This window comes from Athalia rosae, chromosome 6 (genome assembly GCF_917208135.1).
Source record: "Athalia rosae chromosome 6, iyAthRosa1.1, whole genome shotgun sequence".
NCBI classification, from domain to species: Eukaryota; Metazoa; Arthropoda; class Insecta; order Hymenoptera; family Athaliidae; genus Athalia; species Athalia rosae.
The window spans coordinates 2,213,970-2,241,773 of NC_064031.1; the positions used below are offsets into that span (position 1 = coordinate 2,213,970).

Consider the following 27,804-nt stretch of genomic DNA (forward strand, 5'->3'; position numbering starts at 1 on the left):
ATAAAGATGAAAAATGAAAAAAAAACAAATCTCTCAACAAAAATATCGATGCGTCAAAATCAGCTGTGAAACGAAAAATTAAACTTTCGCATACATCACACGTCGGATATCTGTACAACGATAAATTTGGAGCAGATTGATTTAATTTCACAAAACTTTTTCCCTTCAGCTCTTTTTTTTTCTCTTCTTTCATTATTAACAATTCTTCGATTTCTTACTCACGGTAAAACGACAGGCATATTTTATTTTTCAATTTAAAAATTTTCCCGTTTCGTGGTCTCCTCACCGTTTTCTTTTCTCTTTTTAATTTTTTTAAATTTTTTCATTCTGCTAACCATCATTTTTCTTTCCGTACACATAAACTCACGGAGGCCGTGAGTCAACGTCGGGACGAACTGATGCGAAATGTGCAAAAAAGAGGAAGTGAAAAAAAAAAAAAAAAAAGAAAAAGAAAAAGAAAAAAGCTCCGGTGTGCTTTAATTCGCATCGATTCCACACCCCGGCTTCTACGTATACTGCGAACCGTGCAAAAGTTATTGGAAAAAAGCACATGCCGGAAAAACGTGCGAAAAATAAGTCGTTACACCGGCTAAAGCTCAAACTCTCCCTCGTTTTTTATCATCATTACTGTTATTATTATTATTGAGTTTTTTTTCTCCGTTCGTTTTACTTTTTGCTCTCTCTTCCCCCTTTACTTCTCCCTTCGATTAAACCGGTGCCTCGCTTATTATCGTTGTACCTATATAGGTATATTATTGTACAGGCGATTGATGTTGCGTCAAAAGCTAAAACGTACAGCAAAAATACATAACCAACTACGTATACGTTAAACAAACAAAAATGAAAAAGCGGAGGGCAAAAGGTCCTGAGAAGGATAGAAAAAAAAAGACATCTCAATTACGGCAAACACATTTGAAACGAAAAAATACCAAATAGCTTTTTCTTTTTCCCATTTTTCGTGGGTTACACCTTTCTGGTCGTTACATCGTGTTGTACAACCTGGTTACGCGTAAAAAATTCTAAGAGAAGTGATCGATTTTCGCTCGAAAGTTGCAGATTGAAAAATAGAACAAAATAAAAAAAACTGCATGACATAAAAAGAAAAAAGAGTAAAACTTTCATACGAGCTTTCATAACTTTTATTAGCTCCGAATAAACTAGATCACGAGTGAGGTACTTATTGTATGAATAAAAGACGTGTCTCTGCTAGGGTGAATTTGCCTCTTTTCTAGTTTTTTTTTTTTTTTATCTTCTTTCATCCAAAGAGAAAAAAATCAAACGAAATAGAATTTTTGAGGATCCTATGAAGTGGATACGAAGCTCCTACTCCGTAAAAATTTCGTTCCCGAACGGAAAAAAAATAATAATGAAGTAGATACACCGAGCGATGCGATGGGAAAGAAACAAAAAAGAAGAAAAAAAAAAAAAAAAACCAGAGAGAATTACCCTCCCACGTACACACGCCTCGATGTATAAAATATTTGAACGTACGAATTGCGACACGACCCGAAACTGAAAGCTCGTTTCAAAGCATCAGATAATTGTTAAAACACAGTTGAAATTTTCAACAAGCTGAAAACGTGCGCCCCACGAATATAATATACATAGGTATAGGTATATGAACGTGTGTAGCTTCCGTCGAAATACTAAAATCTACGTATTTATTGTACTCTTGTGGTTTTTGCACCGGCGCAATATAAACGCAGCTGGCGCAGTGGCACCATAGTTAAAACGCTGCATCGCGTAAAAAATTGTTTAATTATTTTTTTCTCCCTGTTTCTTTCTATTTTTTTTTTTTTTTAAACAAACATAAATTTAATTCATCCGCGCGTAGCGATATAAAAAGCTCTGCACATGTAATGTGGATTAGAAAAAGAGACAAAAAAAAAATAAATAATAATCAAGGGGGTGTGTATCCCTATTGCAGTTTTCCACTTCATTTTTTCTTCTACTCGTTTGATTTTTTTTTTCTTCCTTCTTCTTCTTCTCGTCCAGGTTTTTTTTTCTCCCAATTTGAACGATAGATAGTCTTTCGATTGAATTTTCTAACAATCCTATCCCGCAACCGTAAATATCAATCAGGTTCGTTTATATTCATGAGGGAGGTAGTCGCGGCATTCGAAATTGATCCGTTATTATATCCGACCGAACAAACGTGAAACTTTTCGACTCCGAAGTGGTCCACGCATGGTAAAAGGTATACACGTAGGTAGTGTACACACATCTCATTCGATGACCATAGTTTTATTATAAAGAAAAAAGCAGAATGCAAAAAAAAAACAAAACGGAGTGGAAAAAAAAATGGCAAAGTTCAAAGCTACTGAAAAAGCTCGATTCCATTCTCAGCGAATATCTTTTTTCTCCTATCCCCGAATTTAAAGGATATGAGATACATGCCTGGTCGAAAGAAAAATAAAATGAAACGGTAAATCAGATCTGTATCGCGATATCTGTAAATCCCGATAAAAATATACATGCGATGCGTTCGCAGATAAGAAGATGAATGAAGAAAAAAAAAAAAAAGAAAAAGCTCTGAAAATTTGATATCCACGTGAAAAGGTATTCCGAATTCCTACACGACAAGCTTTTACGATTCGTTGCCAGCGTAAAAATGTTTTCACTATATACGAACACGTATATATCTGGTCGTCGCTCTAAAAGCTTCATAAAATTCCTATACCTACATGAATCCACATAGGTATGTATATCGATATACATATGTAGTTGCATGCTAAATATGTCGAACGCACATACCTCCAACGTTATCGAAATAATATTTTTTTAGCCTGCATTTTCGTGAATGTAGAAATAAATAAATAAATTTTCAAGAAGTAACAAAACTTCGGCAACGCGCGACGAACCGTAGGTGAATATGTAAAGTTACTGCAGTCGTGTGCACTTTTTTTCAAACTACGGTTGTTTTAATTTTTTAACGATAAAATTTTTCCACTCTCGAACCGTATGCACAATCGTCTCGCGTTACGTAACGAGAGCCAACCAATTAAAGAAGAGGATAGAAGAAAACGGTAAAAAACGAAGGCGAACGGTTCGTAGAGAAAATTGAAAATAGGATGAGAGAAGAAAATTCGAAAGGAAAAACAAAAATGAGCTTAAACCGCAGCGGCATGTCGCAGGTGTTGCAGAATTGTTGATGATTATAAGCTCGGTCTTCCCTACCTGCGTAGCAATTCTATTGCAGCAAGAGATTTTATACCACCGCGTCGAGTTGCAGAGGGGGCGTATATTTTTTTACGACGTCCATTTTTCTCTTCTGATTTATTTTTTTTGTAAGTTGTTGGTTTTTTTTTCTTTTTTTTCTTTCTTTCTCCCTCGGTGTACCGTGTAGCTTACGGTGTACATTTACATAGCTTGGATTTCACCGATGATAACTGAGTTTACTTAAATAATTAAAATAATTCTACATCATCTGTAGATATCCAAGAAGCATCCGGTCCATGGAGATTTATTTATAAATGAGAGGCGGTAGGTATAACGTAGCGATGAGGTGTATTAACATAATCGCGTAGTCGGTGGTACGATATTAATAATGATGTTTATAAGCATCAGGTGTTCGAAAGTTATGGAGAATAATCGTGACGGAATCCCGCGAGATTAGATTTTCTGAAACTCCTCCTATTTATACAGAAGCTACGAAGATTTCTGTGTTTACACATAATTAAAGAATTGAAGAAAATAATGGAAGGAACCCCCGTACTGAAAAACCAGTTTATACCCAAGTCTCTGTACGACATCGACGACTTTTTTTTTGCGAAACTCTCGACTCTCTTTCGTCATTTCATTGGATACCGTATCCGAGTAGAAGGAGAAAAAATAAATAGGTATCATGTAAAAATGAACATTGAAACACAGTGAATGACAAGTTGTTCAAAAACTGCGATTGCACATTTTTCTTTTCTTCTTTTTTTTCCAACCATTCTTCCAACAACAAAGCAATGGATCGAAAATCGATCAGACATATTATTCACCGATTATTATTACTGTACGCAGCGAGGGGTGCGAAAATTTATTTTTCTTGGGATCGTAATTTTCTCCTAATCCGAAGCCGAAGCTTAGGATAGGGTACGACTATTATAATCGGTCGTTTGAGACCGAACGATCTTAATTGAAAATCAGCTAATGGCATTATAACTCGATCCTCTAGGTAATTAACTCTTCTATTATAAATCACAGCAGCTCGATCTTGCGCTAAGGAGACCCCGATTAATATAATGTTCGTATACGCGTACGGAGTTTGGAAAATTATTGTTTGAGTAAAATTGTACTTTAACTTTGCAAAAATTTTGATTGCATTCCGTACTCACCGATTTCGATGATTTTTCGGCTTCTGTTTTATCGTTTCTCTACGGGTGAAGCGAGACAGATTTTTCGAAAATTCCGACTAGTATTGGAAAATCCTGAAACATGAAATTGATTTTTTTTTTAATAATTAAACTACGATTGTCCGAACAACTAATTATTTTATACGGATAAATATATACGGATTACACCGGATTCCGTTGGATTTTCTGGTTCTTTCTACTTCTTTCTTTTTTTCAAACGCTAATTATTCCGCATTCCTATGACGTCAGACTCGGTACAGAGCATACCGTATAATAAAATCATGATAATATGTAATAATGGTAATTAGATACCCCGCAATAATTATCATCAATTATTTCAGGACTCGAATAAAATGAAAATAATTCCGAGGATTCACCGATATTACGAAATCTGAGAGTGAATCTCAAATTCAAATCGGTGTACACATGATACTTTCAATGAAAATAATACGTTTGTGCGATAAACAATTATCGTATATTTTATTCAATCACTCAATTATATAAAGATTGCATTGAAATTGAAATTAGTCGATAAATATTTCAAGTTTTTTTAAAAAAGAAGAGACTTTTTTTTTGCATTAAATTCCTTTAATCGTGGGATGAAAATCTAATTTCCGAAAATGGTACACTTCGTGGCAATTACCTCTCTGCCGAGTGAGTTTCCGCCCGGTGCTGCGGAAAACGACTCGACTCGACTCGTCTCGACTCTACTCGACTCGATTCTTCGATTCATTCGAACGTTGAGTACATATAGCGAGCGAAAAAATCGAATTTTCTGCCACCGGTATATAAAATGTATATATAGCCAAGTACATACACAAATATACATCGCGTATGTACTTTGTACTACTACTACGTAGAGGGAAAACCGTTTTAAAACAGCTTTTCTAGCCGTGTAGAAATTCCCTCCGCGTTTCCGTCGAGACTCGCCATAGCATTAAGTAGCATTTTACAACCAAAGGAAACTCAAAGACGAATGTATGTACGGTAACCGAAAAATAAAACCGTACTTTTCGATCGCTAGGGAATTCCTTCAGGTTTCAGCCTCGCGTTTACGGGTATCATAGGTTTGTGCGGGTTGTATCGCAAAGGTAATGGTAATCGTACGATTTTTACATTTTCTCGATCGAATTTTCAAAGAGAAGAAAAATAATCGAGTAAATTTTTGATAGTTACGAAAATTTTAGACACAGATCGTAAACGTGAAAAATAACGATGATTAACAGTAATATGAATATCAACTGAAACTGGTACGATTAAATGAAATATTAATTTTGTTTTGACGTAATTAACTCCACCGTTGATCGAGCGGGTGTATAAATTACACAAACATTTCGCGTCGTCGTTCCGAAGAGGGTTGAAAAAAAAATTATTGAAAATTTTACAGAATGCGAGTAAGGGGTGGAAAGTTTCAACCGGTTCTATAAGGGTGTATAAATTAACGAGTGTATATATGTATGTATATATGTAATTAGAACGAGAGAATTTTCAGAGAATTTTCCAACTTCCCTTACACGCATTTTTGGAAGGAACACCCGAAATTCGTTCGAATTAATTTTCACGCTACAAAGCCAAAGGGGAATCGGATTTATTGATCAGTCGTTATTTTTTGATCCGCCATTTGTGGAAAAGCTTCACGCGATAAGAACTCGACAACCGGAGCTTTTTGCGATTCTAAGGTGGAAATTTTTTTTTTTCCATTTTACGTGCTATTATTATGTATTTTAATCTCAGAAATCTCAATTTCGAAGCCAAATCGATCTATCTATAAATTTGGACGATTTATCGCCAATTTTTCACTTTTTGGAGCAGAAAAATGGAGATATCTCGATGAGAAAAATTCGTAGCTCAATTTGGCCAACGGATTCGTGTTTCTGAGGTCAAAATACGTAAGAAAAGTGCCCTGCGATAGATTTTAAAAATACTTTATTTTTGGCCCAAAAATTGAAAAAATCCAAAGGGGTACCCCTTGGAATTTTTTCAATTTTGGGATCAAAAGTCAACATTTTTTTTTTCAGGGTTTCCTATGCTATTCTTATGTATTTTGACCTCAGGAATCCGAATCTGAAAGCCAAATTGGTCTGACTTCAAAATTGATCGAATTATCGCCAGTTTATCGATCCAAAATGTTAAAAATCAAGGATATCTCGATGACATTTACTTCCAACTCAATTTATTCGACACCTATCTCACGTTTAACGATTTTCGCCCTTTTTCGAAACTCATGGGGGTAGAAGTAGAGGTGATGTACTGATTTTGAGAAATTGCCAAAGATTTTCAAACGCGGAGAGGTTTGATATTCATCAAACGTCCGCCCTAATGGGAAGAAAGAGTGTGATATCGTTTCATTTTTCTTTTGTCTCGAGATTTTTTTCATTTTTTTTTTTTTAATGTCTAGTTAGAGCAGGGATTAATTTGCATAAAACGGAAAACCATGTGGATATGGTAATAGTTTGAGTGACGTTGACGTTAAAGTCTCTCCGTGCATTTAGTTTCTCTCTACTTGCGCGACGTTAACGTCGACAACGGTGTCGTCGTTGTCGTCGGACGTCGCGACGTTGTCTTTGCAGTAGGTAAATGGTATACTTCTATGTAATAAATATACGTACACAGAGATAGAGAGAGTTGGTAAATAGATAATATACATGACGTATATAATACATAAGCGTATAAGCGCAGTGAAACTTGCTGCAGCCAAACCACGAGAGAAGTTTACGCGTAGGGAAAAGTTTTCGCGCGCAGATAGCGCGCGTTATATATAATACATCTATACGTGTATATATGTATATACGGATAACTATGTTGGAAGGAGAAAAGGAGATCGTTGAGAAAAATTGGAAATTTCATCAAAACTTATCAGTCCTCGGTAAGGAACAAAATTTCATTCGCTTTTCGAATATCGCGAGTCATCATTTATTTCTATTTTTATTTTTACATTTTCTATTCGCTGGAATTTATTTAAAATGAGGGAGAAAGACAAGAAGAAAGAAAAACAAAATTTTCTGTACATACGTGCGTGAAAAAGTACACGATGAATAATTTTTTTCACTCCATTACTTGTACCTATAAAACTTCCTCAACAATTTCAGGTCAACTTATTTCCCTCAGATTTTCTCAAACCTCGTAGAAGTTTTTCAAAGTTCTTTAAATCGTTCCACCCGAATATTATACAGGTACGTATATGTACACGTGGACATGTACCCACTACGTTAAATCGATGTACGTGATAATAAATCGCGATATAAATTCCTACGATATATACATAACTATATTTTCTCTTAGCGAACTATGTACACGATCGGGTACATACTTCGTCGTTTCCTATGCGCTATCAATCTTTTTTCCCCGGCAGCTATATACGCGTAGGTATATACATACGTTATACGTATACATATGTCGAATCACGTAGATGTCGCGAGTGACCATAATAAACTAAAGAATCTTTCTTACAACTGGGCTGGAAAGCGCAAAAACCAGCCTGTGAGAAAGGGGACGAGAAAAAAAAGGATGAAACAGAGATAGAGAAGAAATAAAAAAAAGGGGAAATAAAATCAAGAAAAAAAGGATCAGTCAGACGCGGAGTGAAGTCCAGGGGGCTCCTGCTGCCTTCGCCAATGAAATAAATCAGAGATAGATCCTCGAATAAGAAATCAACTGAAATATCTTTCCCTTCTCAACCCCCGCTAGAGCGCGTTTCGTCCATATTACCCAAAAGGAGAGGAAGAAAAAAATGAAGAAATTTGCAGATGGAGCAAAAAAATACGCGAGACCAAAATAAAAAGGAATGAAAAATCGCTCCAAGTAGCGAAATTTACTTGACTAGATTTTTCCATATCACTTTTATTTGCAAGGTGTACCTTACACCTCGGCGAACGACGACGACGACGCGACGGTGTAAAAGTTAAAAATCTTTATTCGGAGAAGTGTGTGCGAGTATAAATTATCGGTCGAATGTGGTTCGGAAGGACGGTAGCAAATTTCGGTGTTATACTGCGAGCAGTGCAAAGACTCAGGAATCCCTTCGTACGGAGAATAACGAGGAGAGCTTAAAAGAGAAAATGGCGAGAAGAGGGAAAGAGGAAAAAAAAATAGAAAATTGCCTATTAGCTTATATACTTTCCAACTTGTGCGATAGCTACTCCCATATGTACATATATACACGCGTGTACATACCTACCTATATACTTTTTATCATCACACCTATTACTACATGTAATCTCACACTGCGGAGATTCGAGAAAAAATTCATAGACTAAAGTCACTTCGATACTTTTCTGACCAATTCCTCAAATCTATTCAACTCGAGGTTCGATTTTTTTTCTTTCTTTTCCTCCTCACTTTCATTTTCATTTTCATTTTCAAATCACACCTACGAAATGAAGAACAAAATTATTTCAACATACGAATCGCGTTGTTCATTAATAATTATTCATGAATTCTAATGATTTCAGAAATTTTTCAATTATATTAACCGTACAATCAAACTGTAATAGAGGATGTAATTTATCTCTATTATCGAGAGCATCGTTATTATCCGCATATTCATATAATATTTGCATTATCATTTTGATTTTGACGTACACGTACAGCGTATGCACATACATGTGGGGGTGTAACATTAATTATGTTAACATTGAACGCGTATAGATCACACACATGACAATGGAAGACCTGGAGATTATATTTGCCCTAGATAATGAAAATTTATAACAATAATAATAATAATAATAATATCAATAATAATAACCATCATTTACAGGGGAACCCACGTAACGGATATAGATGGGGGTGAGTTTAGATAATATGTGATGTACGTCGTCGATAATTAAATCACTTGGTGGTGATTGAGTCTATGATGGAATAATTAAACGACGATAAGATCAATAATAATTATAATTATCTATCATCATCGTCATCGTCATTATCACTATTACCGAAAATCTCTGTACAGCTTACCCAGATATTGGGTAAGGTGAATAATTTTTTTCATCGAATATTATAAACCCGAAGCTAAGAGAGAAGAAAAAGGGAAAGTGAAGGATGAAAAATTCTCAGCTTTATCCCAAGGAATATGAGAGAAGAATGAAATGAAGAGTAGATGATATGAAAAAGTAAAAATGTAACGAAACAAGGATATTTAAAATATGTAGAAACAAAAGCTATGATATACAGCAGAGCTGTATAATGACATCAGTTTAATTAAAGAACGGTGAATATTGTTATGAAATTTTCTGGGTAATTTAGTTGCCAAATTATGACGATGATAATGATAACGATAATGATAATGATGATGATCGCGAACCCTCGTCACCTTAAATTGAACCACACGCGGTACACGACGCGGTACGAAATTCACCGTGGGAGAAATCAGTTATTTCGTACGAAACGAAAAGAGAAAAAGACAATCGAAAATATAGTTTTCATAATCAAAATATGTACGCACATTTTCACAATATATATTTTGTCTTTTTGTTCTTTCTCATTTCATATTTGGCTTTTTTCTTTCGGTCCCACATCACATTTAATTATCATATAATGGCATCATTAGGCAAATCAGATCTCGATAATTATGCAGACCTGTTTCAAAAATATGTAAAATATTCATTCTACTTTTTTACCTTTTTACGTATATCAAATTAATTATGCAGAGTTTCAGTTTATCTAACCTACATTTTACATAATATTGGAAAAATCGTTTTTCCTTTTTTATTCAGGAATTTCACGCGCGCTGAGAAGTTTTTTTTTTTCTTCAAGAAAGAGAATAATAGGAATAAAAAAATGGAGAAAATTTTACGAAGCAGTTGCATAATTGTCGAAGATTAATTAATGTTCTCAAAATAAAATCACGAATCGTCGTATTTATGTTACAAGAATATTCGACAAGGTATAAATTACTACGTGAGTATATACGTGAAAGTGAATGAGAAATGAAGAAAAAAAAAAATAAATAAGGGCGGCTAAAGGAGGGGCAAAAAAGTCCTTGAAATCTAAACGTACGTCTCCTCGCGAAGATGATAATCAGAGACGCTTCAAAACTTCACTTCGCTCGCTTTGCTAATTAGCCGTTATTAATAATGAATTATTACACCGTTGAAGTACCTTAATATTACACCGTGTTTGAGTACCTAATAAGTACGTACATCGCACGTATACGTACACACCACTGCGTAATTTTCACTCTTCGTTTTGAGCATCTCGGGACTAATTTTGACTTTATTTCACATTTTGATCTTCACTGTTATTTTAATTTACGAATCTTCAGCGTTCACCTGTCTCTCTTTACTTTTCTTCTATTCTATTCTATTGCATGTATACTTATAAATATTATATCCATTAAAATATACATACGAATCCGAGTACGTTATGTATGTACGAACAATACACGTGAGACAATTTCCAACACCGTGGGATAATTTTTGCATATTTATATAATTATTTATATTACACATAACGCGCGATGATAAAACATACGTAGCGCTATACGAGATCTAATAAATAACGCGATCTTTACAGCAATAAACGATTATTCTTTCTTTATTTTATTTTTTTTTTTTTTCAACACCGTTTCAAAATGGGCGTGGTAACGTTATTATTTTACACGGTCAAACGACTATGGAGAGAAAAAAATTTAACGACAAAAAAAAAAATAATCGCACACCTAATTAGGATACGAAATATGATGAATTATTCAAAAAAATAACGGTAATGATTTATGTTGCCCCAAAATACGTATGGTACGAAGGTAATAATATTTAAACAATTGTACGATATTCCGTGGAGATATTTCTTGAATTTATTTCACGTCGCATTGCGGGAGAGGATGAAGAAAAAAGCGAGAACGATAAAAAAAGAATCCTAGAAATTTATCGTGACGATAAAAATTTTAATGAATTACGTTATATCGAATAAGACTAACGCGTAAAAACGTCGACATGTAATTCTCATGCTGTAAAAACTGAAATGATTACGAAATTAATTTCATCTTATTTCCCCAAATAATAAGATGATGAAACAAATAAATCCGGTGTTATAGTTTTACATAGTTCTAATAGATGTATTTTTTTTCCACATCAAATATAAATGACTATCAATTATCGAATGAATGAGTATTCTATAACGTCGTGTGGTGTAGTCCACACAACCACCCCGCATTAAACGAAACGCGGATAAACGGCTAATATTTTTTACAAAACCCCAACCGACCACATTCTGCTGGTAGTTCTGTCTACTGTGGTCAATCGGTGAAACGGACTGACAGTTTGTCTGACCACAAGCCCTGTGTATACGGTACTCTGTATTTCACATACATATCTGTATACATCTGTACATATACGGTGTATATATCATACATAGTGCAACCGTATATCACATGGGCATAGATATACGTACACCGAAATCAAATTTGTTGTGTACCGAGCCGTCACTTGATTTGCAGTATACGAAGTCACGATAACTAAAACAATATTTCCTCTTTAAATTTTCAATATCAAAAGGTATTAATTATATAGTTTGACTGACAGTTCACTCCGGTATACACCGTACAACGTGGCTAACCTGAACTTTCCACTATATACATGTAATCACCAATTAATCAAGCTGATAACTAAATTCGAAACACCCAAGGGTTTAATCCACACGGTATGTATAACGATATCGGTAGTGGTCGTGTAACAATTTTGTATCTTCACAATTTTCTTCCTTCTTTCTTTGCTTTCAATTTTCACTCATCTATTTTTCAATAATTTTTTTCGTCGTACAAAGATTGGAAATTTTCGTTATTTTTTTTTTTTCAAATTTTTCTCTCATCCACGTAGATCGAAAAATGTGATCGCATATAACAAACAAAGTGTACAATAATATTAATAATAATAATCGCAACGATAATGACGACGATAACGATAAAAGGGGTTGACAGTCCAGCCGGAAGAAGAAATAGCATCGCTCGCGATATATTACGGGGTTATAAAGAAGAGGGAAATAGGAAGAAAAAAGAAGTGGGATATAAAATGAGAAATAAGAAGAAATAATAACAACGATAATAATAATCCTACTCGGAAAGCACTAGTGGTTATAACATTTATTTCACCGTTTCCCGACCGTCGTGTGTATGGAGAAAAAAAAAAATAGGAGATACAAGCCCGCGAACAACGTCCAGCTGGGAATCGATACACGATAATAACCCTTCGTTGCACCCTCTGTCTTACGTGCTCTCGTGATCGATCTTAACCGTGATCGTATCGTTCCGCAAAACCCTAGCTACCCTCAAAATATGATTCACTATCGGTCGCAAACGCGAGCCGCCCGTCTGCACTGTGCGCCGAATAATATAAACGACGCGGGATCTATTTTCGGACGCGCAACTGCGAAGAAAAATATCAAAATAAAGAAGTTAAAAGAAAAGCAAATCGAGAAATCTCAATTAAAACGTTCGATCCGCAGCGAGTGATTTTAACGCGCGGTTGGTTGGCCCCCGCCCGCGATCGCCGCTTGAGCGGGGCGGCGGCGTCGAGTCCGCAAGTTAAGTAGTAAGAGTCCGAAATGAGTCGGGCAGTGATCAGACCCGCGGTACGGCCGGCCGCCCCCGCTACACCGCGGTAACGCGTCCGCCCGCACTCCGATCCACATCACTGCGGAGCGCGCCAAAGTGTGTGGCGCGAGAAAATCGGGGAAAAAAAATTCAAAATTTCGGAATAAAAAGGGACGACCCAAGCGCCACGTCGGCCCCAACCCTTCTCGACCACGACTGGATTGAGAACCCCTATTTTGAGGGATGCAGAGGAAAATAAAAAAAAAAAAATTTTCTCTCTTCTCTCTATGAAAAAGGAATTTTCGGTTGGATATAATCCGAATAATATTCGCAACGATTTTATTTTGAGTTGCACGCTATTAGGTGTACGCTACGCTGTGGATTTATCGTTGGCTGTGAGCACGATTTGTTAGACTTTTTTTGTTCGCTCGAAAAAAAATGGATATGAACAAAGTAGATGCATTATCGCGGAATGTAGAGCTTTGAAAGCGCGTGTGTTTTATTCATCAAATGGAATTAGTAATTTATTTTGCTTTATTTGTCGTCCGTATGTTACATAAAACAGCGTACGTTATACGGTACTGCTATACCAACCTACGTAAAAGTATAAAACGTTATTATACGGAACGTAAGCTGCTAATCAATTGGGTTTGCCAGCTGGTATTACGGCAACTAAAAGCTTTGTTTCACGTCAATCTCGCACGTATGTAGTACATATCTATAACGTACATTCCTATATACGACGGGGATTACACGGAGGATTTCATTTTTAACTTGCAAATAAAAAAATTAGATAAATTTAAAAAAAAAATCAAAATCCCTTGAATATATAGCTCTCAAACTACAAGATCCTTTCTAAACTACATTATCGATTTTCGGTAAAGTTGGTAAGATTGGACGACAGATTTTGTCGAGGATTTTGATAAAGACGCGATTTCTTTTTTTCAAAAAAATTTAATACAGAAAATAATTCTTCACTCCGTTCGTAAAAATCGGTGAAGTCCGCCGAGAAAAAAATAAAGTTTCGGACAATTAGTCGAGAGGTAATATCGAACGATTTTCCCATTAATTACGATCGCGTTACGATATAGGTTGATTTCTATTTACGTTGTATCGCGTATTGCGAAGATACTTCAGAAATTGGATCGATCGAGGCGTCTATATAGAAATTTACTAGACACATATTTAGGTGGTGGAAAAGCAAAGTGCAGCGGCAAGAGATCGCGTTGGGTTACGGAAACCGCAGAAGCCAACCGCGGAGGGCTACCGATGCTTCCGGAATAGTTTTAGTTCAATGGTGTGTTGGAAATAGATAGGGCATACTTAAACGGTCTCTCTGGGAAATTACTATCCAAATGGGATACACGTACATACATACGTATACACATATATATATGTTCGCCCCGCGGTCTCTCAGCTAAATGATAACTACTATATATTCACGTACATGGCTAGTACAAATACGTATATATTTGTTTGTATATTTACACGTGTGTAAAACGCGTTTATTTACGGGTATTCACCGCAAACTCCGACCAAACTCTTAATTACAGGTGCGTGCATTACATATCCTCGACCTGAGGTACCCGAGCCCCCCACCCCCCCCCCCCCCTTTCCTTTTTAACCCTATTTTTCCCCTCCCCCTTGCGCCTTCTCTCTCATTCTCCGTTTCCACTCACAATTAACGCTAATGAGAATTGCGAGATAAAAAATTTTGACATCGCGATATTTCTATCCCTCGATTATATTCACACAGTCGTGAACGTTCGTTTATAACAATAGAAAATATTTTAACATCCAGTGACGCGACGTACGTACCGCAGGACGGTGAAAAATAGAATATTTTTGTTCTTTCGAAAATTGATTTTATTACCTATGTGTACAGTTTTTTTTTTTTTTTCTTCTCTTTTTTAGGAAATTTTATCCGTCTAGCCTTTTCCAAACGATATCAATTAACTGGAATTAATCATTTAAGTTTATTTGTTCGGTTCTTTTGACGAAATCAAAGTCGTCCAAAAATCTTTATTTCGATACGCTGCTGCCTGTGTATTTATATATATTTGTATATATGTACATATAAAACACGTGTTCTATGTATAACGTAATGGGTGAATTTCTGTTACGAAACAAATCGATTCCGGTAGACATAAATCCTTAATCCTCATGTCATTGCGATTCTCCTAAGCCCGATGCTGCTGCTGCTACGGCCTATCAGTCTGTAGTTTATTAAAGGAGAACGATTCGACGAGAGAATTCGGGCGAGCGAGCGAGGGTTGGAGGGAAGAGAAAATTCGTGAAGAGAAAAAAAAAAAAGAATTCGTTACGATCCCCATCAAATAATTCTTCGCAATCTCGGCAAATAAAACTTGAAATATCCTGAGTCATGTGCGTACGATTAGTTATGGGATAAAAGAATTAAAATTAAAATCAAACGAAAAAAGAAAATAGAGGAACGAAACAAATTGGCAGTTATAATTAATGCAAATATACATCGCGAAGTAATTGATCCATCGTCGATTCTTTTTCCCCTCGTTAACTTTTCAGAAGTAATTCGACGCTTTTCATTTTCTCCGATAACATCCTTTTTTTCAATTTTCTTTTTTCTTCTGCTTTGTTTAATGCATAAATGAAAATATCGAGATTATACTGTATCCGACGTGTGGCGTATGAAAGGTTGGAATTCATAAAGCGATGACTCGACTGCTTTTGGAACTTGCGAAAAAAAAATCGCCGTAAGTACATAAAGCAAAATCGCATTAGCTACTGAATAAAATGGGTAGACGAAGCTAAAAAGCTTGTTTTTTGCTTTTCGCTTTTTTTCTCTTCTCTTCATCGATTCGCGCGTATACCGTACGCTAATGAGTCCATAAAACAATGATGATAATGAAAAAATAATACACACTGTATTTTATCATTTTCACGGTAATACGTCACATTCCATCCATCGCAAAGTTGTTCGAGCCCGGAATCGAACTACTCGATGAAAATTCGCAATTACAATCTCCTCGTTATTTTTTCAAAACTTGAGCTGAACGTTCACGTTATTTTTTTTTCCCATCATACCCTAAAATACCTTTGACGTGTTCATCAATCGTTGGAAGCAGAAAAAAATTAATAAATACATAATTTTCCAACCCCTACAGATAAGAATTTGAATATTTAACGCCACCGGTTTCGAATGAGGTTACCTTTTCCCAAGAGATTTCAAAAAAAAAATTAAAAAAATAGTTAACGAAATAACAAAACGGTTTATGATATTTTCGTCCATTCTCGTTACGTTGAAACAATTTTTGAATTTGTTATTTGAATATTATTTTTTTTTTTTTTATAATACCATCGCGATATGATTTACGTGTACAATTCGCGAATTTTGCACCCGTAGTTGAATTTATTTATTGCAATTAATATACATGGAAAATGAATGGCTATTTTCACGAGAAGATTTTTACGTGACAAAATCCAACTGATCCAATCATTATTTAATGCAGATGGAGAATCGGTAAATCCGAGCGAGCGATACGATTGTATGTGAAAAAAAAAGAAAATAATTTTCATCGTCATCTGTATACCTATATAGGTGTAAATTCATTTGTATGCGTTCAACTGGTAACGTACGTTATACTGCTATCGAAAAATGTATGAATAAAATGTCTGACTGTTGTAAAATTGAACTTGTGAACCTACTTCAGAAATTGCAGTGCCACAGCTCTTTGAACTTTAGAAGGTAGTTACATAAACGGGTATGTACCGAGGTATATAAATAAAGTTCGATCAATTAGTCAGAATTATAAAACGGAATCGAATCTGCAGCTCTATCCAGAAATCTATATAACAGGGATTGCAGAAATGCTTCGGGTATATATCGTACGTATATATAACTATAGAGTTAGGTACCACTAATTACATAGCAGATAGATAGATACATACGTATATTTACTACATATGTACATGATACAAACGCTTTTCGTAACCACCAAAAACGTTCGATTCAGTAGATACAATTTTACATAGGTGGTACATGAAAATTAGTGGTGACAAAATCGCCGATTCAATTGCAGATAAAATTTCTATATGTATACCTGCACAAAAGCTTGAAATTAGGGTGCGCTAAATTCAGCACGAATTTTACATTTAGGCGTCCAACACCAAATTACCATATAACTAACGGCGAAACAAGAGAGTAGTAGGAAAAAAGAGGGCGAAAAAGGCTCGCCAAAGTTACGACCAAAGATTGAAGTAAAAATTTTTCCCTCCGCGAGATCAAATTTTCAAAATTCCACTTCCTCCACAAACTGAACGGAGATATTAAATTTTTCCAACAGATTTCACGTAGGACGAGGCGGATTGAAAATATGATTCGAAAACGAAAACGAGAGGTAAAAAAAAAAAAAAAAACAAACCGAGTCCCATAAAATAAATAAATCTTATCATCGGAAAATGTGTATCGAAAGATTCAATCTCCACGTTTTATATAATATGTGATAACAAAATATTCAGATGTCGTATGTATACATGCGAAATATATATATATATATATGTATAAAATACAAACATATAAAGTGTACATACAGGTGCAATACGGGGATATGTATATACTTATTTCGTTGAAGAAGGTAATATTTCAACCCCACTTCTGAGCCATCCCCTACCTCTGTATGTATTCTAAGTTTTACTTTATTTTTCACAATATTTCTTCCACCATTTGCACACACTCGCAAACCAACTGTGTAGACGGTGAGCACGTGTATGTAAAGTGGGTATGTATGCGTATCTTTTACGCGTCTCGTGTGGATCCCCACATCACGTGTTACCCAACTATCCTGAGTGATACTCTAAATTCGCAATGGGGTGATAGGTGCAGGAAGAAAAGCCTCCCGACAACAAACAGCCGAAGAAAGAGGGAAAATAGAACGAGGTGAAAAAGATAGGAATGAAAAGAAAAGGTAAAAGAAGAAGAAAAGCCCGCGATATAAAGGAAAATGTGAAACCCACAAACACCGAGATACTTATACGGGGCGCGCGTAAAAATGGAGAGTGAATCGCGGTAATGGAGAATTTTTTTTTTTCCCAAATCATCTCAATCAAACAATTATCATTCGATCAATGAAACGATGATCGGTGTTTGTGGGGTTTTTCGAAAATTTTGGTTAAAATAAAAAAGATCAGTCAACGAATGAAAATACGTGTCACCTTACAAGCGACACGCGAGTTACGGGAGAAGAGGGAGAGAAAAAAAAAAAAAGGGAAAAAAGAAAGTTGATAGTTGAAACGAATAAGGGATGATCGTGATGTTGTATATTTCGTCAAGTCGAGGAAAACACATTTCTAGCTTCGTATAACATGCGATTCGTCTTCGAAAGAACGCGTCCACGTACAGGTGTAGGTATATATATATATATAGATGTAGGTTTTCTATGTGTGGCTCTTGAGGAATAACTTTCTTCTTCTAGTACGAGACGAAGTATAGGGGCCACCTACGTAGTTGTATGTTTTCAAGAAACCACCACCTTGTAAAGGTTTTCCGCAAAAAACTTTTCACTCTCACGTCGTCCTCGTCGTCACCTTACGGTCCTCTCGACTACCCCCTGCTACCGTACATCTACCCACCTTATACTTTACGCGGGTAACTACAGAACGATACAAAAAGTGGCTCGAAGAAAATAAGAAGAAAACCAAAAAAGAGGGGTGGGAAAAAAAGGAAACAAAATGAAACGACGATACAAAAAATTTCAAAAAAAGGGAAAAAATGAAAAATTTATCGACCGGTCTTGAGGTAGAGTGAATATCTTCTTTTTCTTTTTTAATTCAACAGTCGACTCTTTTTTCACGCTACCTGCTTCCCAAACTCAACCAACCCTCACACTTGTGTGATCTACTTCATCCCTAAAATTGCCTGCTGTCGTACGACATAAATGCGATTGGGAAAAAAGAGAGAAGAACGTTGTAACGACGATGAAAAATGAAGGAAAAGGGATAGAAGGAGTGAAAAATTGTGTTCGACTCGTGTTATACTTGAGTTCCAAAAATTTTGAGGAGTGCGAAAAAAAAGATGGAAAAATTGAGGTACAGGTTCATAAGTGGTCTATAAAATTTTCCAACGAGATTGAATTACTCTCTATTTGGTCAGACTGACGAAGGCACAAAAAAGAAAAATGAAAAATATCCTGGAATGTTGATGAAATAATTTATCTTGTTCTCGGCACACAACCGACTCTTACCTTGTCTTATGAGAAAACGTGAAATGAGAGGAAGAAAATTTTCTCTAGTTTCTCGCTCTTTCTTCTTTTATATATATATATATATGTTTCAGTAGATTTCTTTTTCGCAGTCTACAAACACGTCACACAGTTTAATTAATTAATTAATTAATTAAATAATTGATAGGTTGTTATTTATAATTGTACGATATTATTTCATTTCGAACGAAGAAAAGAATGAGAAAAACTAAGGGATGAAAAAAATATATTTTTCTCTTACGACGCGAGATGAATTGTGCAAAATAAAAAAAATTCAAATTTCAACCTGCACCCTCGAATAAAAAAGACAGAGAGAAAAAAAAAAATTTCTGCAAATATTGAATTTTGGGTTTTAAGCCGAACTTTCGTTAATTTAACTTCGTGTATTATAAAATTGTCTGATTAATAATTTTTTTTAATTATTTTCTTATTATCGTCGGAGAGAAGATGTCCAGGTTTCAATGAATGCGATATCTTCCATTGAAGAATGTCAAACTTTAGGGATGTTACATACCGCTATCAGGGGCAACGAGCTACGCGGTTGAGACGCGAGAGTAGACTGACGAGTGAATGCCGCGGCGTGGAAACCTCATGCGGCGCGACGCCCAGCCGGTTCGAAATTCCCACTCTTATCACTCTCTCTTCATCTCTCTCTCTTTCACTCGGCTAATATCTTTCCTATCTTACGTCGCGACGCCTCTTCCCGATCCTCCATGTACCTTTCCACCTTTTAAAGACTCCCACGCCGCACACGACGAGCTGTACTCTACACACCTCCTGTGAAGTCGCAGAGTCGGCTGTATAATTTTATTAGCTTTATTACACTGAATATTCTCCTCTCCGGTGAATGGGAAATATTCGAAGGATTTTCGTCGAGACGACGATCACCAGCTGATTCTCTCAAAGTCCGATTGATCATCGGAATTATTATATCTACATCGTCGTTCTCGTTACCGCGGAATTCCAACGATTCGTTATTTCGGAGTAATTATTTGCGTGTAGTGAAAAGTTTCGTCTAAATTTCTTCAACTCTTTGAAAGAAAAAAAAAAAAAAAAAGGCGATTCTCGGCTACCGAGAGAGAGAGTAATATCTGCGATAAATCTCTCCTCACCGTTTAGATCTTTAAAAATTCTCTGTAGAAACGGTAAATTTTCACAGCATCCGCATCTGCACAGCATACACCTCGCGATCGTCGACTCCTTCCTTCTTATTTATTCTACAAACACGAATTTTTTTTTGTTTTTTACCGAAAAAATGTTGGACCGTTTCACGCCAACCCCCGCAATCAGTGGAAGAATATTTTTCTTGAAACGAAAAAAAAAGAAAGCGAAAAAATCAACGATTTGTTTTCCACCACCTTTTTTCTAGTTTCTTGATTTGGTACAAGGTAAACGTTGGAACGATTTGAATGTATCGTACGTACCGGATTCGCATTTATGTTCCTCATCTACGGAACAGTTCGAACTACACACCTGTACGGTAAAAAGTAAAATAAAAAAATTATCCTTTTTACTTTATCTACTTTTCGACGGTATAACTTACGTCCTTCACCCGTTCGCGGGTAGACGTCGTTGAGTGCTGATCAATCATTCAAGTGAATTTCGTATCTAACCACTAAAGTTGGCCACTTCAGAGTCTAGATGAAATAGAAGAAGAGCAAAAAATATGATAGACAAATAAATAAGCTTCCGCGCATCGACGATCTAAGGAGGTGCAGGTGTGCTGCAGTCGCTTCTGCTCTTTTTTCCTCCACCGTCTGCGGGGTACAAGGATATCGGTGTAACGCAGACACACACGAATAAAAGGGGGATGAATTCGGCACGTGAGACTTTTGGATTTCCATTTACCGGAGATATTCGATACGTGCGGCACTTTTTGTTTTTTCGTTTCTTTTTCCCCTCCTATTTTCTTCATTTTCATTTTCATGGGGTTGACTTTCATCCCACCCCTTTTATCGCCTGATTTCCTTACCCCGACTCCTGCAAGTCCAACTTACTTTCTTTCACTTCTGTTCTTTTGTATTCATTGATTGCTGAACTTATAGGTATCAACTTCGTTTCTGTCTATAAGTATTTCACGGAGTTAAGTTCGAAAAAAAAGTTCTTCCGATCATGGTCTCATCTCACCCGTACGCTTCACTATTTTATATTATTTTTTCTCCTTGATTCAATTCATTTCCTACTTTTCACTTCCTTTTCAACATCGATACATTTTTCGAACTGCGTCGTAGATACTGTTGAGTTTTTCCATTTTGAATTTTCTTCCGAAATACAGGGATTTCTTTTTTTCTTTTACTTTTATAATCCAGTCTCTAATTGTTTCGGTTTTATTCACTTCACGACTCGAAGAATCGACGTTGCGCAGCTGCCTTTCCAGGGGATTCCGAAGTGACCGGAAAATAGAAAATAAACGATACCCCTGCACAGCGCAACTATTTGCACCATTTTAGTTTTTTTCTTTTTTCTATTTCTCTCGAAAAAAGCCAATCACGTACAAAATCTCATTGATCGGAATTTCTTTTTTCTTTCCTCTCTCACAAAAATAGAAAATAGAGTTCCTCCATTTTTCCTTACTGAGGGTTGAATTCTGTCTTACTTTTTTTGTTTTCGTATTGAGAAAACTTCTGTCAGAAATTAATATATTCTGAAGTTTTTTTTGAAATTTTTCAAATCGTTGAAATTATTTTTGGAAGGGGGTCTGAATCGGACCGATTGAAAGTTTTATACAAATTTAGGGATATATTCAGTGGCTTAGCGAGTGATTTTGAGAATGGAGAAAAAAAAAATCTCAAGAACACCCCATCGATTCCAATCGTTCAGGTATATATATATCTATACGTGTGCAACCTTAGTTGGTATAAATTTGCATGAGTTTTAAATTAAATTCAATAAATTTGCAATTCCATTAAGTGCACGCGATGCCAATACAGTCGATGAGTGGGTATATAGGTTCACCTGTATATATACGTATATATAAATAAGTATAAATGAACCATCGAAATTTCCCTCGCGTACATTAGCCGATTGCAGTGATTTATAAACGTTGTTATGTATACTATATACATACCATTACCTATAGAACGTGCAGTAGAATTGATAACGAAAATATGTATCTTTGAAAGAAAAGAGGGGAAGGAGGAAAAAAAAAGAAAGGAAAATGAAGAGACTCGATATTCCTCGGATCTCACTCGGAGGAAAAGAAATTCATCGACTCATAATTTGATTAATTTCATTTACTTGATTTCATCCCTCTGAATATAATGTGCGAGGTTACCTCGTTCCTTATTCCCTTTGTAAAATGTAATACCCGATTCTCCGTCTGAGAATAAAAAAAAAAAAAAGATAAAGGATAAAAGAACCCGTACGATAGTTACATCGTAAATTTTCTAAATCCGAGAACATTAAACTCCAGTTCGTTACTTACATTCTGATTCACGTTGTAACCCACGTAACGTATATAATAAAAATCCTTGTTGATTTTTTTTGTTCTCTGTCCGTTTTCGCTTTTCCTTTTTCCCCCGTTTTTCTTTACATCCACATTTCCGATCCTCTCACAGTTTACCCGTGTAGCCAACTTTGTACATAATATTCGAAACTTTATTATGTTTTCCCATAAAACGGATCAAAATCGCATTTCAAATCGGTTTACCTTTCCAACCCGGTACACTTCAGCTGTGCTGGGCGCGTTACGGTCTCTTCTAGAAAATCTCTATATGATAATGAAGCCCGGCCAAGAAAAAAATTAGAGGAGAACAATTTTTTTTTTTCTTTTTAAATTAAAATTAGTCCACGATACTTCGTATAATTTAGCCCGACGTAACCGGGAACCACGATGAAAAAAAGATTTTTTAAATTTGAAAAAAAAGTGGAGCAGAAAAACCCTCCCCGAGAAATATGATTATATTTTTCAACCCCTACGACTGAAACGCTGTAAAACGAGGGAAAGGTGGGGAAAAAAAAAACTATCTAAAATCGATGAGCTTTCTCGAAACGTGTATAAGTTTATCGCTGAAAAAAAAACGAATACTTAATCGTTAAAAAAAACCTTTAAAATCTCTGGAGAAAATTGAGGAATAATTAAGCTGAGAAGAAAGGAACACTAAAAACTTTATAGATAAAATTCTACAGCGTGTAACTACCTGTTTCGAAAAAACGTAATTTTTTATCACTTTCTCAATCGTTTTAAAATGTTCTTCTCTTGAATCGAGATTAAAATCCACCCCTGTAAAACTGTATCGTTACTATTTCGCCGTTTCAGAAATAAATTTAATTTTTTGAGGAGAAAATGAAAGAAGAAACTGAAAATAACGGTATCAAAAAATCAATCAAAGGACGGGTAAAATATTTAATTCAATTTTTCGAGTCTCGAGTTAATTTCGCGTGACTCTGGAATGTTATGCGCCTTTCGCCGGGTCTGCCCGTTTCCTTTTGGAAGCTATAGGGGGTTGGTGAGAGAAAATTTCGGGTGTACAGCGCCTCTGGGATTTTTCGTAGAAAATTCCTTCACCCTAGCCCGCCGCAACTTCATGAACTCTTAATATTCCAGTCACGATTGTTGCAGGAGAGCAGTAGCACGCCTCTAGTTGTAGCTTTGGCAGAAACGAAAAAAGAGAAAGGAAAAATTGAATAAGAAAAAAAATAAAAGGAATTGAAGAAAAAATCAAACAAGTAAACCGGACCAGAAGCCCAAGAAGAAGGCGAGTCAAGGTTGACGCCAGTCGGTCGAGTTACTTAATCGCGTTGGCGGCCAGCCAGCCGAAGAAGATAAGATACACGCAATGAAATAAAAGGATTGAATTTTTCATCTACTGACAATGAATCGGATATTAGGCATTAGAAATAAGCGTCGCCGACTCCACGCCGTATGAGTTGGTGTAAGTTTTTTTTTTTTTTCTTTCTGTCTTTTTATTTTTTTGTTATCTGAACTCATCAATCGGCTACAAATCACAGCTGTGCAGATATTCGGGACGAAGGACAAATTTAATGGAATTTTATGAGGAGGAGAATTTTTTCCGGTAACTGAGTCAAGAAACTATAACAACCGGTTAGAAAACTAACGAGGGGTGAAGGTCGGGATCGCAGAGAAAAAAAGAGGAATTAAAAACCAAAAAATAATTCTTCAACGTTTTTGGTGCGTTACCGAACATGTAATTTAATTGTTAATATGAGGTAACGATTTGGGGATAGGCAAGAAGCGTATGAACTGAAAAAAAAAAGAAAAAAATTTACAAGTTCAAAATCAGTTCCGTAACGTATGCGTCTGCTCTACATCCATATTTAACAGTTATAGTTTTGTACATATTCGATCGCAATCTTTGTTGGAAGTAAGTTAATGTAACGATGTATTAATTCGGTTTTTTATCATTGAAAATTCAAAACTACCGTACGAACGTATAAAGCGTATTGTATTATTCAAAATTTTTACCAAACGCACGATATTAGCCGTCGAGAATTCAAACGTGCGAGGTATGTAACAATATGCCAAACGTAATTAAAATTAAAAATAGCAGCAGCATCTGCGCCGAACGAACAATAATTAGGAATAAGAAAGTCACGATGTGTATTTCATTAACCTCCAGTTGTTCTATGTGTAGTCGAAGCTAGAAGCATTGTGGTCCCGAAAAACAAACGCATAATTTCGAGCAGTTATATAGCATTGAAAAAACAAAAAAAAAAATTAAAATTATATACTCCTGCTTAATTAAGCCTTGCATATTAACTAGCGTACGTGAATAGAATAATACATTTTAAATAACGAAAGGAAAAAATCCACGTTGGTTCCCTCAATTTTGATTATTTCCTCCTTTATTTTTGAATATTTTTCTGAATTTAATTAAAACAGTGCAGATACGGTGAAATTTGGCGCACCCTGCACACGGTATCGCTGTATCTACTGATATTTTCAACAGAATGAATGTAAAAACCAAAAAAAAAAATAAAACGAATGAAAATTATCCCTTCTCCTCGGAAACTAATACGGAGAACCGAGAATTCATCCCCCAATTTATTCAGTTCACGACGATCGTGTACTTCGTTTAATTTTTATTATACAGATAATGCTTCGCCAACTTTTTCGAACTTGGTAAAACCAACTCGCATCGAATATGATAAGTTGGTTTTTTTTCTTTTTTGTCTTCTATTGAAAGTATCATAGTTTCGTGTAAATCAGTAGAAAGGTGTGAGAAGAAAAATTAAATAAGAACAAAATCTGAGATAAAAGAAGACGAGAATGGAAAAGAAAAATGAAGAAAAGCTTTTTTATAATATTTTATCCTATACCCCACAGCAGATGCTTTATTCATACGAATTTCGTTCACCGTTTGCGGTAATGATGTCCTGATTACGAAGGGCGAGGTTAGATTTCTTCGTCCTGCTTTACTTTCATTCTCATTTCTCTCCGACTTTACCGAATTATTTTTTGATTCATTATCGTTATTTCGGTACTTGAATTTTTTCTAATTCTTCCCATTTTTTTTTTTTTTTTTCTGGGCTCCGCGTTTTCTACCACTTTTTTTTTTCGTTTCCTTGGGTTCTCGAGCAATTTTCCACGCGTTTCCTCTGCGTCTGATTATCTACTAGGAATTTCATCCGGAAACCCGACAATTTTTCTTCCCGTCTACCGCTGCAACTAACTTTTTCTCATCGTTCTTGTTTCGTTTCGCCAATTCTTTTTTTTTTTTTTCTCTTTTACTTCCTCGTTTTGGTTGTATCGTTTTTTTTTTTTTGTCAAGTAAAAACTATACGTACGCGGGCGCACAGTTTATGTATCTATGAGGGAGGTGCAGCGAAGGATATTTTTCTCAGTTTGGGGGATATGAATGGCGTGTTTTCACAACAGTGGTGAAATATGTGTTATTCGTTGAACGCCACCCCTCGCCACCCCTCGCCACCCGCGACCCCGCGAAATCCACCCCTTCACCTTAGCTTGCATCCCCCCGACTGCGGGGTGAGTAACAGAACTTGGTCGTTTTCTCTCGCGTGTTACGCTCGCCCCACGCCATTTCGTATGTATCCATGTACAGTGGGTACATAGTAAATAGTATATAGCACATACAGCGTAGCCGCAGCGGCTGAATCTCTGGCCGTTGTACGTACGTACCTACGTACGAACATTGAGCAAATTCCGTTTTCTGTATTCTGTCCCATCGCGCGTATTACATATCCAGATAACTATAGCTTTGTGTTTATAAATATATATATATATGTACACGTAGAGACATATACGGGGCGCACATATAGCCCGGGGTATGTATACTTGTGTGTTGGAATTTCTCCGTATCACGTACCTTGCATTATACCGAGCACCCGACCATTCTTCATCATACAAGTTACTTACACGTCGCCTAAAATGCAAATCCGAATACCCCACGCGGCGCTACCCCTCATACCCCCCAGCGGCGGAAATAGGGGGTGAAAGGATGAAGGAGAGAAAGAGAAAAAAGAAATTATCAAACTCCCCCAATTTTGTGTATCCACATTTTTTTTATCGCAACAAAAATTTAATCATCGATTAATTTACGGTTGGAGGAACGGTGGGAATTCAAAAACTGAAAGGTGGATAAGAAGGGGTGTAGATGGTCGGCAAAAAGGAAGGTTCAATTTAACGGGGCAAAAATTAACCCGCCCAGTAAGCTGCTGGAAACTCTCTCTCTCTGAAAATGTTGAATTAAAAACGTGGCGTACGTTCATTCTCATCCGGGTTGGAAAAATTACGATTTTAATTTCCATGGTAACGCAGGAGTGTAAGTAGACTTCTTACACGTAATTATTATGAAGAATTATTCCACCTGATGTACGTACAACTCATTACCACGTGCGCGGAGCGAAGAGATACTTTTCACCCCTCTGTACGTAATCGCAGTTACGAATAATTTTGGAAAATAGTCCGTTTTCTAACGTCAATTTTATAACGCGCACGTAATTTACGTTAAATATATAAATATACGTTACGTTTTCGCTCCGCTATGCACCCTGGGAATTATAATAGATACGATAGGTGTACACCCCGTGATCGTAGCTGCTCTGATATAAGGGGGCAGTCAACGGGGTGGCAAAAATTTCTCGAGTGGAGAAACGAAGGTCGTATACGTAGCGTTTGCAGTTCAGTGCACCGTAAAAAGTTTTTCACGGTGTACAGTGCTAACTTTGTGCAAATATATAACTGTGTATATTCGTATTAAAGTAACTTATACATTACTCGGAAATACGCATATGCAAGCTCAGCTAGTTCCTGGCGCGCAGAGTCGCATAAAACTCCGGTAGTTATCATACGTAGCTGGATATTAGGTATATCTCTGGTCCGCGCTAGACACCGCCTTCGTAAAATATTCCTAATCGCCTTAATAACTCCACTTTTTTCGCTCGCTTCTTACTTTTTATTTTACCTACCAAGTGAGAGCGAGCGAGAACTCTCGGAGAATTAGGATCGGAAATCAGTCGCGTTTAAAATTTGCAAATTTCAGGAGCGAAATTGCGAGGGTAGTTGAAAAATTTTTCTGCGTTCGCTCTCCTATTTACAGCGACGGAAAAAACGTTGGAAATTAAAATGTAAGAAAATAAAACGAGTGAGCAAATTCGAGAAGGTAAAGAATCAATCAATCTTTTTCTCCTGTGGGGTGGAAAGTTCGCGCAACAGAGGTCAACTTCGGAGGGTGTATTACGGTTTTTTGGTTTCACAATTTTTTTTCGATTTTCTTTCCAC

General features: G+C 36.2%; 1 protein-coding gene across 3 annotated transcripts in view; it reads right to left on the reverse strand.

Moving 5' to 3' along the window:
* The window catches only part of LOC105691725 (mucin-5AC), a 54,314-nt gene extending 34,680 nt beyond the window's left edge, over positions 1-19,634 (reverse strand). The window contains exons 1-3 of one of the 3 annotated variants that reach the window (XM_048656426.1): positions 19,618-19,634; positions 19,086-19,196; positions 4,323-4,415 (exon numbers count right to left, since the gene is read on the reverse strand). The gene's annotated coding sequence lies outside the window, so the exon portion shown is untranslated. Of the gene's footprint in view, positions 1-4,322; positions 4,416-19,085; positions 19,325-19,617 lie in introns of those variants that run through there. The other 2 variants (XM_025745965.2, XM_048656428.1) reach the window with 2 other exon arrangements.
* Between the last annotated feature and the right edge of the window lie 8,170 nt (positions 19,635-27,804).